This window comes from Nomascus leucogenys, chromosome 18, assembly GCF_006542625.1.
Source record: "Nomascus leucogenys isolate Asia chromosome 18, Asia_NLE_v1, whole genome shotgun sequence".
In the NCBI taxonomy this organism is placed as follows: Eukaryota; Metazoa; Chordata; class Mammalia; order Primates; family Hylobatidae; genus Nomascus; species Nomascus leucogenys.
Genome location: NC_044398.1, coordinates 39,214,281 through 39,229,135, shown reverse-complemented (window position 1 = coordinate 39,229,135; position 14,855 = coordinate 39,214,281). Strand labels below are relative to the sequence as shown.

At 44.0% G+C, this 14,855-nt stretch overlaps 1 pseudogene; it reads right to left on the bottom strand.

Moving 5' to 3' along the window:
* Positions 1-349: 349 nt before the first annotated feature.
* On the bottom strand, positions 350-820 carry LOC115831201 (annotated as a pseudogene).
* Between the last annotated feature and the right edge of the window lie 14,035 nt (positions 821-14,855).

Genomic DNA, 14,855 nt, shown 5'->3' with positions numbered 1-14,855 from the left:
TCGCTCTATCACCCAGGCTGGAGTGCAGTGCTAAAATCTTGGCTCAGTGCAACCTCTGCCTCCCAGTTTCAAGCGCTTCTCTTGCCTCAGCCTCACAAGTAGCTGGGATTACAGGTGCCCACCACCACACCTGGCTAATTTTTTGTATTTAGTAGAGATGAGGTTTCACTATGTTGGTCAGGCTGGTCTTGAACTCCTGACCTCAGGTCATCCGCCCACCTCAGCCTCCCAAAGTGCTGGGATTACAGGCGTGAGCCACCGCACCTGGCTGAGAAAGTTTCCTTTTTTTTTTTTTTTTTTAATGGTGAAAAGATATACACATATTTAGAATTAGCCAGCTGGACTCAGTTTAGATTATTCCAATGTTGTTGGCAACATCCAAAGCTTCGTAATCAGGAGACAGTCAAACATATTCCTTCTTCTCTCCATCAGGCCGAATCAGGATGTTGACATTGGCCATATCAATGTCTTAGAGCTTCTTCACAGCCTGTTTGATCTGGTGCTTGTTGGCTTTAACATCCACAATGAACACAAGTGTGTTGTTGTCTTCTATCTTCTTCATGGCGACTCAGTGGTCAGCGGAAACTTGATGATAGCATAGTGGTCAAGCTTGTTTCTCCTGGGAGCACTCTTCCAAGGATATTTGGGCTGCCTCGGGAGTCGCAGCGTCTTGGGCTGCCGGAAGGTGGGTGATGTGCGGATCTTCTTTTTTTTTGTGGCTGTGGACACCTTTCAACACTGTCTTCTTGGCCTTTAAATTCTTCGCTTTGGCTTTGGCTTTAGGAGGGGCAGGAGCTTCCTTCTTCACTTTCGGCGCCATCTTGTGAAAAGGGAAAGTTTCCTTTCTAATACCATTTTCACTTCTCCTGAATTTTGAGGATCATTTCTTGGTATCCACCCCAGATATCAGGAGTGTGGGCTGGATCTTAGGGATTGTGAAGTCTTCATTTCCCTGTGGTGAGATCTGAGGCATGACTTTAAACAGTGTGAGGGAAGGAGATCTCCAGGCACTTTAATAGAATGGAGAAGCATGATGGGATTTGAAAGGAAATCTGATTTTGAAAAAAAGAGAACTGGAGTTGAGTTCGTAATTAACTAGGCATCTTAAAGGTCATTCAGCATGCCCATCTGCACAGTGGGTGTAATCACCTTACAGAACAAAAACAAAAAGGTCATGGAGAGGAAGCTGTAAAGCACTGTACATGTTTAACTCATTGTTATGTAAGCTAGCCAAAGGCTTCACAGACTTGAATTCATCTCCCAAGTTCTCTTCCTGTACTTGAAACTCTGCCTTAGGTTGCTTAAAACTTGAGAAACAGAATATTGCTTCCCTTGCCTGCCTTCTTGAGTACACTTGCCTACACAAAGATGCACATCCTTGTTTGTGTGTGTGTGTCCATTTGCTTTGACATTCTTGTCAAAGTCAAAGTTTCCCAGCTGTTGACATACACAAGTTTGTTTGGTGCAACCTGTCAGATGCATCCCTTAGACAGGCCCTTTGATACTCTGGGAAAGACATTGGACTTACAGTCAGAACGAAAAGAAAGAAATATGATATGTATAGCGTGCAATGAGTTGGAGTTTTACCTGTTTTAATTTCAACAAGCCTGAGGACTAGCCACAAATGTACCCAGTTTACAAATGAGGAAACAGGTGCAAAACGGTTGTTACCTGTCAAAGGTCATATGTGGCAGAGCCAAGATTTGAGCCCAGTTATGTCTGATGAACTTAGCCTATGCCCTTTAAACTTCTGAATGCTGACTATTGAAGATATCTAAACTTAGATCAATTGCATTTTCCCTCCAAGACTATTTACTTATCAATACAATAATACCACCTTTACCAATCTATTGTTTTGATACGAGACTCAAATATACCAGATATATGTAAAAGCAACCTACAAGCTCATGCTCACCTAAAAGATTCCCAGGATCTAATAGGCTCAAAGAAACTTCTTCTAGGAATATAAAAGAGAAAATTGGATTATGCAAAAATTCATTATTAATTTTTTTCATCCATCCTTTAATTCAGCAAACATTTATCTGTTGTTGACTTTATGCAGTATGGCCTTTTAAGGATTGGAGGACAGGTGAAGAACAGGGGTGCCAGAATGCATCCTCCTACTAATGAGGTCAGTACACATTTGCATTTTAAAATGCCCTGTTCAGCTGGGCATGGTGGATCATGCCTGTAATCTCAACATTGGAAGGCCAAGGCAGGAGGATTGCTTCAGCCCAGGAGTTCAAGATCAGCCTGGGCAACATAGAAAGACCCCATCTCTCAATCAATCAATCAATCAATGCCCTGTCTTTGAAAATAAAACTCTAAGTGTCAGGCCCCTGAGCCCAAACCAAGCCATCGCATCCCCTGTGACTTGCACGTATACATCCAGATGGCTTGAAGTAACTGAAGATCCACAAAAGAAGTAAAAATAGCCTTAACTGGGCCGGGCACGGTGGCTCAAGCCTGTAATCCCAGCACTTTGGGAGGCCGAGGAGGGCGGATCACGAGGTCAGGAGATCGAGGCCATCCTGGCTAACACGGTGAAACCCCGTCTCTACTAAAAATACAAAAAATTAGCCGGGCGTGTTAGCGGGCGCCTGTAGTCCCAGCTACTCGGGAGGCTGAGGCAGGAGAATGGCGTGAACCCGGGAGGTGGAGCTTGCAGTGAGCAGAGATCGCGTCACTGCACTCCAGCCTGGGCGACAGAGCGAGACTCCGTCTCAAAAAAAAAAAATAACCTTAACTGATGACATTCCACCATTGTGATTTGTTCCTGCCCCACCCTAACTGATCAATGTACTTTGTAATCTCCCCCACCCTTAAGAAGGTACTTTGTAATCTCCCCCACCCTTAAGAAGGTTCTTTGTAATTCTCCCAACCCTTGAGAATGTACTTTGAGAGATCCACCCCCTGCCCCCCAAAACATTGCTCCTAACTCCAACGCCTATCCCAGAACCTGTAAGAACTAATGATAATCCACCACCCTTTGCTGACTCTCTTTTCGGACTCAGCCCGCCTGCACCCAGGTGATTAAAAGCCTTATTGTTCACACAAAGCCTGTTCGGTGGTCTCTTCACACGGACGCGCATGAAACTAAGAAAGGTTTAATGGGCAGGGTGTGGCAGCTCATACCTATAATACAGCACTTTGGGAGGCTGAGGCAGGAGGATCACTTTAGCCCAGAAGTTCAAGACCAGCCTGGGCAACAAGTGAGACCTCATCTCAATTTTTTAATAAATAAAATGAATACATACATAAGGAAAGATAAAAAGAAAAGTTTAATGAAAGAATAGAGTATAAAACAAGTCTCTTGGACCTAAAAGTATTTTTGTTCAAGCCACATATTGTGAATCACCTCTCTGTGTTGAGGATACAGAATATCTAAGCCCAGGAAACTGAGCAGAAAGTTCATGTACTAACTAATCAACCCGAGGCAAGGGGCAAATTAGACGGAACCTGACTCTGGTCTATTAAGCGGCGACTTTCCCTCTGTTGTATTTTTCTGTTATTCAATGTAAAAGGATAAAAACTCTCTAAAACTAAAGCCTTAATGTTTGTCAGGAGTTAGAAACCGTGACCAACTAATTACGGGGAATCATAAAATATGACTGTACGAGATCTTGATGGTTTACAAAGTGTACCCACTGTTAATCACTTTAAACATTAATGAACTTAAAAATGAACTTACAGAGATTGGAATTTTTCTTTCCTGTTGTATTAGTTGGCTCGGGCTGCCATAACAAAATACCATAGACTGGGAGGCTTAAGTAACAGAAATTCATTTCTCACAGTTCTGGGGGCTCGAAGTCCACGATCAAGGTGCAGGCAAGGCAGGCTTAATTCTGAGGCCCCTCTCTTGGCTCACATGTGGCCACCCTCCCACTGCGTGCTCACATGACCTCTTTGTGCTCCTGGAAAGAGGATGCAGGGGACAGAGAGAAAGAGAAGGAGGGGGAACTCTTTGGTGTCTCTTCTTTCAGGGACCTTAACCTGGGCCACTTTGGCCCAGGCACTGTGGGGTGGGGGGTTGTGGCTGCTCTCCTCTGAGTAGCCAATTTAAAGCAATAGAAAAATGTCCAAAGCTGTGCAGCAAAGACAAGCCACCGAACAGGGATCGGCTCATCAGTGTGGGGACCTCCAAGTCGGCCACCCTGGAGGCAAGCCCCCAAAGAGCCCATGCAAGGTGGCAGCAGCAGAAGAAGGGAATTGTCCCGTCCTTGGCACATTCCTCACTAACCTGGTGATGCTGGACACTGCGATGAATGGTAATGTGGATGGGAATATGATGGACCCCCAGAAAACGAGACCTAGCTGCTCAGGTGGCTGCAAATCATTACAGCCTTCACCCCGGGGAGGAACTGGGGGCCTGGTTCTGGGCCAGAGAGCAGCCTAGTGAGGGTAAGAGCTACAGCCTGTCCTGCCAGCTGGATCCCCAGTCCGGGTCAACCAGTAATATGGTCAACGCTGAGCAAATCAGGCTTCCCAGAGCTGGCCTTGGGAAGCCAGCCCTGGGGTGAGTTGGCTCCTGCTGTGGTACTGAGACAATATTGTCATAAATTCAATGCGCCCTTGTATCTCTTTTTCTTTTTTATCTGTCTTCATCTGTAATCACTATGCGTACTAGTCTCTGTTAGTGTTTCTATTCAACTTAATAGAGATATGTTATACTTAAAAAAAAAAATGGGCCGGGCATGGTGGCTCATGCCTATAATCCCAACACTTTGAGAGGCCAAGGCGGGTGGATCATGAGGTCAGGAGATGGAGACCATCCTGGCCAACATGGTGAAACCCCGTCTCTATTAAACATACAAACGCGTGGTGGTGTGCGTCTGTAGTCCCAGCTACTCAAGAGGCTGAGGCAGGAGAACTGCTCGAATCCGGGAGTTGGATGTTGCAGTGAGCCAAGATTGCACCACTGCACTCCAGCCTGGGTGATGCTCACCAACCTGGTGATGCTGGACACTGCGATGAATGGTAATGTGGATGGGAATATGATGGACCCCCAGAAAAGGAGACTGATGCTTTGCGCATCCCTCAATCTGTTATTCCCCCCCACCCAACCCCGCAACACTTACCTAGGTCTTATCCTTCTCCAGAAAGTTCTGCATATCAGAACTTTATGGGAAAGGGAGAAGACACATTTAAATTGCAGGCCTTCTCTGACCCTGTTTTTAAAAATACTGTTTATTAATATCGTCAAAAGTATAGGAGTATGCAAAGAAATAAATTTAGTCCCAAATCCTACTTCCCAATAACCCATATCAATGTTCTTTTTTTTTTTTTTAAAGAGATGTAGTCTTGCTCTGTCACCCAGGCTAGAGTGCAGTGGCGCAATCTCGGCCCACTGCAACCTCCGCCTACCGGGTTCAAGTGGTTCTCCTGCCTTAGCCTCCCAAGTAGCTGAGATTACAGGCGTTCACCACCACGCCCAGCTAATTTTGTATTCTTAATAGAGACAGGGTTTCGCCATGTTGGTCAGGCTGGTCTCGAACTCCTGACCTCAGGTGATCCACCTGCCTCGGCCTCCCAAAGTGCTGGGATTACAGGCATGAGCCACCATGCCCGGCCATATCAGTATTCTTTAAAAATGATATATTCAGAAGATTAGGAAAATGTAGATGATACAGAAAGTGTAAAATGAAAATAAAGCCGGCTGGGCACAGTGGCTCATGCCTGTAATCCCAGCACTTTGGGAGGCCGAGGTGAGCAGATTACCTGAGGTCAGGAGTTCAGGACCAGCCTGGCCAACATGGTGAAACCCTGTCTCTACAAAAATACAAAAGTTAGCTGGGCATGGTAGCGCATGCCTGTAATCCTAGCTACTCGGGAGGCTGAGGCAGGAGAATCACTTGAACCTGAGAAATGGAAGTTGCAGTGAGCCGAGATCGCACCACTGCACTCCAGCCTGGGCGATAGAGTGACACTCAGTGTCAAGGAAGGAAGGAAGGAAGGAAAAGCCTCCAGCTCTCCCTATTCCAGCCCTTCATCTGCAAAGCAACTGCTGTTATTATTCATTTGTTCATTTATATAAAAGTGCTTACTGAGCACCTATGATGTGCTGGGCACCGTTTGGGTTGCTGGGAATACAGTGGTGAGAAAGATATGTCAAGTCTCTGCCTCATGGTACTAGCACTTTAGTGGACAAGGCAGACAATAAACACAAATCGATGAAGTAAAATGAGGCAGTGGTGAGCTGTGAATGAAATGCAGCATGAAAGAAGAAAGTGGTGGGAGGGGGCGCTGTTCTGGGCTCTGACCTGAAGTGAGGGAGTGAGACTATGACTATCTGGGGGAGAGAGGGCAGCCAGGGCAAAAGCCAGGGCCAGAATTTCTTCGGACATGTATGATCTTGGTTTCATGTGTCTTTCAAAGTGTTATTGTTTAAAAAATGAAAAAAATGAAGCATATCTGCTGAAGAGCTGTCCGTTTTCATTACTGACTCTGTAAAATACACCGTTCTTTGTGTACTGTGTGTTATTTTGCCAGCTGCTGCATTAGCCTTCAAAAGTATTTGGAAACTTAAGATGAACTACAATTTTTTGCAAAGTACATTCCTTTCTGTGGTATTTTTTCCTGCAATGGAAGCGTAGTAATTATTTTATGGAAATGTTAGCAATTCTATACCAACTTTGAATAAAATGAAAAATTTATTAAAATTTAAAAAATTAAAAATTTATTTAAAAAAAGAAGAAGAATTTCCTCGATTTGTTCAAGAGCATCAGGAAGGCCAAAGCAGCCAGATCAGAGTCATGAAGGGGAAAAGTTTAGGCCCTAAGATTAGGCAGGACCTAGGATTTAAGCTGAGAGCAGGTGATTCTTATGAATTCTAAAGTTTGAGAATAATGGTTTGGTCAAACTCTCTTACTTTATAAGTGGAAAAACTGAAGGCAGATAGATGACTGCTTGATGCTTTGCCATGTTTCTCTTAACACAAAATATTCTCTCACAAAACAGATTTATTTCAGACAGACGCCATATATTAACTACCTCAATAATTCCAGTACTTAATACCATGCTTGGTTGGCAATAAGGGCTCAGTAAATATTTGCTGAATGTCAAAATCAACTGACCGCAAATGTAGGGTTTCTTTCTGACAGAGCAGGATCACTGTCACCTTGGATAAACACCGCCACTTTAAAAGTTCCAGCTCCCTTTCTAGCCTCATGCATTTCAAGGAAATCACTTCTCTTCTACAAGCAGCCAGAAAAAGCAGATAGTAAAACACAAATAAAACAGCTCAGGCACAAAAAAAGGTGGGGAAAAAGTCTCTTAGGTAACCGCCAAACTTCACCCTCATTCAATGGGCCCCAGTAAAACAGTAGGCCTTAAAAAGCACATTCCTTTCCCTTCAAGTGCACTAAAATAAAAAAGTTAAAAGCATATTCGGGTGGTATGCCTGCAACTGCAAAAAAAATGTATAAAAACAAACACACAACTCTCCCTCCCAAATAAGCACAACAAAAAAAACCCACAAAAGCAGTCCAAGCCTCTAATCAGCTCTCCCACCCTAAATCCTTAAAAACTTTTGGTCTGTAAAAAAGTGTGCCTCTAACCTAACTTGGCCAAAAGCTCTTCTCAGGTTTGTTTTCTCTAAAATAAACCTGTCTTAACTAGCAAGCCACCTTTTGTGTTTATTTCCTCTTTCTTTAATTCTTACACTTTCTGGACTCTCAATTTCTCTATTTCCTTGATCTGCATATCTGCCTGTATGCTAGTATCAACTGTCTTGCTTGCTGTGGCTTTGTGGTGATAAAGGTTCTCCCTGACCAAATTTTAATCAGGCTCCTCTAAGCCACTTTTTCAATTAAGCCTCAGTCTTGGCCCATAAGAACTGCAGACTCTGGGCCAAGCACAGTGGCTCACACCTGTAATCCCAGCACTTTGGGAGGCTGAGGTGGGCAGATCATCTGAGGTCAGGAGTTCATGACCAGCCTGGCCAACATGGTGAAACCCCTTCTTTACTAAAAAAAATACAGAAATTAGCCAGGCGTGGCAGCACACACCTGTAATCTCAGCTACTCAGGAGGCTGAGGCAGGAGAATCACTTGAACCCAGGAGGTGGAGGTCGCAGTGAGCCGAGATCACACCACTGCACTCCAGCCTAGGTCCAGCCTGGGCAACAAGAGTAAAACCCTATCTCAAAAAAAAAAAAGATAAATAATAAAAAAATAAAATATTAATAAAAAAGCAAACTGCAGACTCTCAGCACAAATTATTTCATCCACCTCCGACACTAAGAGACTTCAACAAACACTGTCGTTTCTAACAGTTCATGGCCACATCCTTAGGATGATGACCTCAGCCCCCTTAAGTTTCTGCCTAATAAAATTCAATGCTGCCCAAAGAATTTATGATTTGTTCCAAGCAAAACCTGAATATAGGCCCCCGAACCCCCTTTTCCTAAAGGATTTACTTTAGAAAACTGGCAGTTAGAAATCCTGTCTCTGTCTCTTGGAAATGTATCTTCTATAACACAGGAATGTCTTTCCCAAGGACCTGGGAGCCATCCTTTCGAAATGTAATCATTAGGTAGGACAGAGCCTCTGTCTCCCAATCTTGGTGGTAGGGTAGGACCCTGATATTGATAAGCACCAGTTCACAACTGGATAAGCACAAGTTCACAATCTGGTCAGTGTACTCATTGACCAAACCTCCCTCCCCTCAACTAGCATCCTTCAGTACTTTTCCCTTAACACGTCCTAGCATTTAAAAAGCCTCCTGCCTTCTGGTTTCATAGAATTCAGCTCAGTTAATGCTGAAGTGTCTCTTCCCCACCAGAGTAGTCTGAATAAAATCTGTCTTGACATTTTTGACAAGTGTCTGGTGCAAAATTTTTCTTTAACAATAGCAAGTGTTGAAATTGGATAGTGTGGTTTTTTTTTAGCTTTGTTCTTTTTCAAAATATTTAGGCTATCCTAGGTCATTTGCTTTTCTATATAAATTTTAGCAAAAGCTTATCAATTTCCACAAAAACCTGATGGACTATTTTTGTTTGTTTGTTTTTGTTTTTGAGACCAAGTCTCACTCTGTCGCCCAGGCTGGACTGTGGTGGCACAATCTTGGCTCACTGCAACCTCCGCCTCCAAAGTTCAAGCGATTCTCCTGCCTCAGCCTCCCTAGTAGCTGGGATTACAGGCAGATGCCACCATGCCCAGATAATTTTTGTATTTTTAGTAGAGTCAGTGTTTCACCATGTTGGCCAGGCTGGTCTTGAACACCTGACCTCAGGTAATCCACCTGCCTCGGCCTCCCAAAGTGCTGGGATTACAGGCGTGAGCCACTGCACCCAGCCAGGAGTGACTATTTAATTTTTCCCCTTGATTTCGCGGTATTTGGAATGGATTCATTTTCTTAGGAAAGACATTAATTTTTTTTAAATTGGCAGGAATTTATCAATAAATTGGGGGAGGACTGTCATCTTAACAATATAGTCTTTTAATCTATGAACATGGGATTATTTAAATCAGGGATTAGCAAATTTTCTGCAAAGAACCAGATAGTAAAAATATTTGTGGTATTGTGGGCTATATTCAACTTTGCTTTGTAGTGTAAAAGCAGTTGTTGGCCGGGCGTGGTGGCTCGTGCCTGTAATCCCACCACTTTGGGAGGCTGAGGCGGATGGATTACCTAAGGTCAGGAGTTCAAGACCAGCTGGCTAACATGCAGAAACCCCGTTTCTACTAAAAATACAAAAAAATAGCCAGGTATGGTGGTGCACGCCTGTAATTCCACCTATTCGGGAGGCTGAGGCAGGAGAATTGCTTGAACCTGGGAGGTGGATGTTGCAGTGAGCGGAGATCATGCCATTGCACTCCAGCTTGGGCAACAAGAGCAAAACTCCATCTCAAAAAAAAAAAATTGTGTTTCAGTAAAACTTTATTTACAAAACAAACAGGGGGCCAGATCAGGGCCATGGACTGTAGTTTGCTGCCTCTAATTTAGAACTTCTTCAATTTCTCTGAGCAAAGCTTTATGATTTTTATTGTAAGTCTTGCATTTCTTTCATTAAACTCATTTCTAAGTATTTTATTCTTTTAGGTGTTACTGTGAATGAAATTTTGTTTCCTTAATTTCATTTTCACATTGTTTATTACTAGTATGTAGAAATACAATTGACTTTTACATATCGGCCTTGTATACTTGAACCTTGTTTGCTAAACTCATTTATTAATTCCAGTAAAGTTTTTTGGTAGATTACTTGGGATTTTCTGCATACAGATCATGTGGTCTACAAATAAACACAGTTTTACTTTTTCCTTTTTGTTCTAGATGTCTTTAATTTACCTTTCTCTCTCTTTCTCCCTCTACCCTCTTTTAAGTTGCCCTGGCCATGACCACTAGTACAATGTTGAATAGAAGTGGTAAGGGTAAACATTCTTGCCTGTTTCATAATCTTGAGTGGGAAACATTCTGTCTTTCATCATTAAGTACATTAACTGTAGGTTGTCTGTAGTTGCCCTCTATCAGATTGAAGAAGTTTACTTTTATTCCTAGTTTGTTGAGAGTTTTTACCATGAATGTATGTTGGCTATTGTCAAATGCTTCTGTATCTATTGAAATGACAATATGATGTCTTTTAATCTATTAATCTAGTAAATTACATTCACTGATTTTGGGGTTTTGTTGCTTTTAATTAATTAATTTTAAAAACCTCACCATATACTAGAGAAAGCATTACTTGATTTTTGGATGTCACACCAACCTTGCATTTCTGGGATAAATCATACTTGGTCATGGTGTATAATCTTTTATATATGTTGATGGATTTTGTTTGCTAATATCTTATTGAGTATGTTTGCATCTATATTCATGAGAGATATTGTTCTATAATTTTTGTTTCTTTTGGTGTGTTTGTCTAGCTTTGATATTGGGGTAACACTGGCCTCATTAAAGGAGTTGGAGCATGATCTATCCTTTTTTATTTTCTGAAAGATTTTTGTGAAAGACATATTATTTCTTCTTACCTTGTTGTGTCATGTCATATCGTGTCGTGTCCTGTCCTGTCTTTTTGAGATGGAGTTTTGCTCTTGTTGCCCAGGCTGGAGTGCAATGGCATGATCTCGGCCCATTGCAATCTCCACCTCCCAGGTTCAGGTGATGTTCCTGCCTCCTAAGTAGCTGGGATTACAGGTATGCACCACCAGACCTGTCTAATTTTTTTTTTTTTTTTTTTTTTTGAGACAAAGTCTTGCTCTGTCACCCAGGCTGGAGTGCAGTGGTGTGATCTCGGCTCACTGAAAGCTCTGCCCCCCAGGTTCACACCATTCTCCTACTTCAGCCTCCCGAATAGCTGGGACTACAGGCACCCGTGACCACACCTGACTTTTTTTGTATTTTTAGTAGAGACAGGTTTTACCATGTTAGCCAGGATGATCTCGATCTCCTGACCTCGTGATCCACCTGCCTCGGCCTCCCAACATGCTGGGATTACAGGTGTGAGCCACCGCGCCCTGCCTAATTTTGTATTTTTAGTAGTGATGGGGTTTCACCATGTTGATCAGGCTGGTTTTGAACTCCTGACCTCAGGTGATCCACCCACCTCCACCTCCAATTTGGCTAATTCTTTATTTTGTAGAGATGGAGTTCTCACTATGTTGTCCAGGCTGCTCTCGAATTTCTGGCCTCAAGCGATCCTCCTACCTGGGCCTCCCAAAGTTCTGGGACTACAGGTATAAGCCACTACACCTGGCCTAAAAATGTATTTTTTATACATATGTCTTTGTCAAAATTGGGATAAAGAGAAACAGACTGGCAGTGGTATGCATTTCAAGGAAAATAGGAGAAAGCCTATTTACGTAGGAAAGTGAGGCTCTTAAGTACCTCATATACAAACATCATACCCTCTTCACTGGGTTGTGTTACCTGACTTGCCCCCTGAGCATTTGAACTTGCTACCTCCAATAGAGAATTGACTCCCTCATTTGCCAAAGAGGAATCTGAGACCTGGTGAGGGTGAGCACCTGGCCAATCATCGGTAAGCTCCTTTTCATCCCACCCACAGGCGGAGATTAGTAACCATGTCTGACAGGCATTTACTTTCCTCCTGGTGAGTAGCTGGAAAAGAGATTAGTTTGGAAATATTTGGAAATAGTACCATTTGTCTCTCACATATCTGTGATCTGGAAGCCCCCTGCCTGCTTCACATCGTCTTGCCTTTCCAGACCGAACCAGTGTTCATTTTACATATGTTGATTGATGGCTCATGTCTCCCTAAAAGGTATAAAACCAAGCTGTGCTCTGACCTTGGGCACATGTCATCAGAACCTCCTGAGGGTGTGTCACGGGAGCATGTCCTCAACCTTGGTGACTTGGTGCTAACACTGTACTAAATTACCAGGCTGGTTAACATCTATTGGAACTTCTTGGTGCCAAAGGCTGTGGGAGACCTGAACACATTGTCAAGGGAGGAGGAAGGGGATGGAGAAGGGCTGTGGGATCCCCTGCATGAAAAGCCCCATGCTGGTGGCAGCCCCCACCTGCTGCTCTGGGGCTCAAAGTTGCTTAGATCTCTTCACTTGAGTGCAGATGCTGCTGGCTCTTTGGGTAGGTGTGTGAGGGAGGCAGCCCTGGCTGTAAAGAGAGCATGGGCTTGGCTGGGCGTGGTGGCTCACGCCTGTAATCTCAGCACTTTGGGAGGCTGAGGTGGGCAGATCATTTGAGGTCAGGAGTTTGTGACCAGCCTGGCCAACATGGTGAAACCCCATCTCTACTAAAAAAAAAAAAATACAGAAATTAGCCGGGCATGGTGGCATGTATCTGTAATTCCAGCTACGCAGGAGGCTGAGGCAGGAGAATCACTTGAACCCAGGAGGCGGAGGTTGCAGTGAGCTGAGATAGCGCCACTGCACTCCAGCCGGTCGACAGTGCGAGACTCCATCTCAAAAAAAAAAAAAAAGAGAGAGAGAGTACTGGCTTTTGGGTCTTTAGGCCTATTATATAACTGAATTGTGTCAGGCGTCTCAGCTGAAGCTCAGCCATTATAACTCCTGTGACCTGCATATATATGTCCAGATGGCCTGCAGGAACCAAGAAGTCTGGAGCAGCCAAAAAACCACAAAGTAAAACAGCCAGTTCCTGCCTTAACTGAGTAACCAAAATTACAACATTTTACCATGGTGACTTTTCCCTGCCCTACCTTAGCTGATCAATCAACTTTGTGACATTCTTCTTCTGGACAATGAGTCTTATGCTCTCCCCACTATGTACCTTGTGACCCTCTCCTCTGCTAACAATAGATAACCACCTTTTACTGTAACTTTCCATTACCTACCCAACTCCTATAAAGCAACCCCTTCCCCATCTCCCTTTGCTGACTCTTTTCGGACTCAGCCCACCTGCACCCAAGTGAATTAAAAGCTTTATTGCTCTTACAAAGCCTGTTTGGTGGTTTCTTCACACGGATGTGCTTGACAAATTGGGGTCGGCTTGCCCAGTGCAGCTAAGTCCAGATGTCCACACTGAGGTTGCAGCACTAGAAAGGAAGGTGTTTATTCACAGCCCCGAGCAAGGGGGACCAGGCAGCTCATGCTCAAATCCTGACCTCTCTGATGGCTGGCAGATGTGAACCCTGAAAACTTGAGACAAGTGTCAATTTAGAAAGTTTATTTTGCCAAAGTTGAGGACATGCGCCCGTGACACACCCTCAGTAGGTTCTGACGACATGTGCCCAAGGTGGTCAGAGCACAGCTTAGTTTTATACCTTTTGGGGGGCATGAGCCATCAATCAACATATGTAAAATGAACATTGGTTCCGTCTGGAAAGGCAGGACAACTTGAAGCAGGCAGCGGGCTTCCAGATCACAGATAGGTGAGAGACAAGGGGTTGCATTCTTTTGAGTTTCTGATTAGCCTTTCCAAAGGAGGCAGTCAGATATGCATTTATCTCAGTGAGCAGAGGGATGACTTTGAATAGAATGCGAGGCAGATTTGCCCTAAGCAGTTCCCAGCTTGAATTTTCTCTTTAACTTAGTGATTTGGGAGGGCCAACATAGTTTCCTTTCACACAGATAAGGGTTTTAAAGGCAGGGGTACATTTTCAGGAAAGCAGAAGTTAGACAAAATTGTTAATCAGTACATGAATGGTACACATTGGTTTGGCCCAAAAAAGGTGAGATATATCGAAGCAGGGGCTTACAGGTCATAGGTGGATTCAGAGATTCTTTGATTTGTAGTTGGTTCAGGAGGTGATGCCTCGCCTCAAAATTCAGGGTTAACAGAAAAGAGTATTAGCTTTAGCTCACGGGTGTGGCTTTCAGGAGCCTCCGGAAGAAATTTAGAATGAAAGAAGGTGGTCAGAGTGCAGTCCTCGGCTCCCTCTATCTGAGGTCTGCAGGCCAGCAGATCCGTTTGGTGGGGTCCACGTGGAGGTCCAGGTTTCTGAATGACAAACTCAAGGACGTGTGTTAAGTTGTTATCTTTAGTTCCTAAAACCAAACATCTCCGGACTCTAACTTCCTTGGCTATTGTTTTGGGCTACTATTACCTTCCTGCCTAACAAGTTACTTACTTACTTCTCAGGGCTAGCTGGATGCCTGAAATTTCCCTTGAAGGCACTCAAGATTTTCCTTTATTTCCATGCTTGGTGGTGGCGTTGGGGTGGTGGCACAGGTCCCTGCTTCATCTCAGGCCTGGGTTTAAATTCTCGCTCTTTCTCACCATCTGAAAACCCTGAATAGTTGTTTCCATCCTGAAACCTCAATGCCCCACTGGTAAAGTCGGGGTGAGAAGGCCTGTTTTGTTGTGTTGCTGGGAAATCCCTGAGGTAATGCATGTGTGGACATGAGAGGCTCCGGCTCCCTTCCCACCTCTCAGCCCTCCACCCTAGGGTGGTTCTGGAAGGCACTGCTCATGGT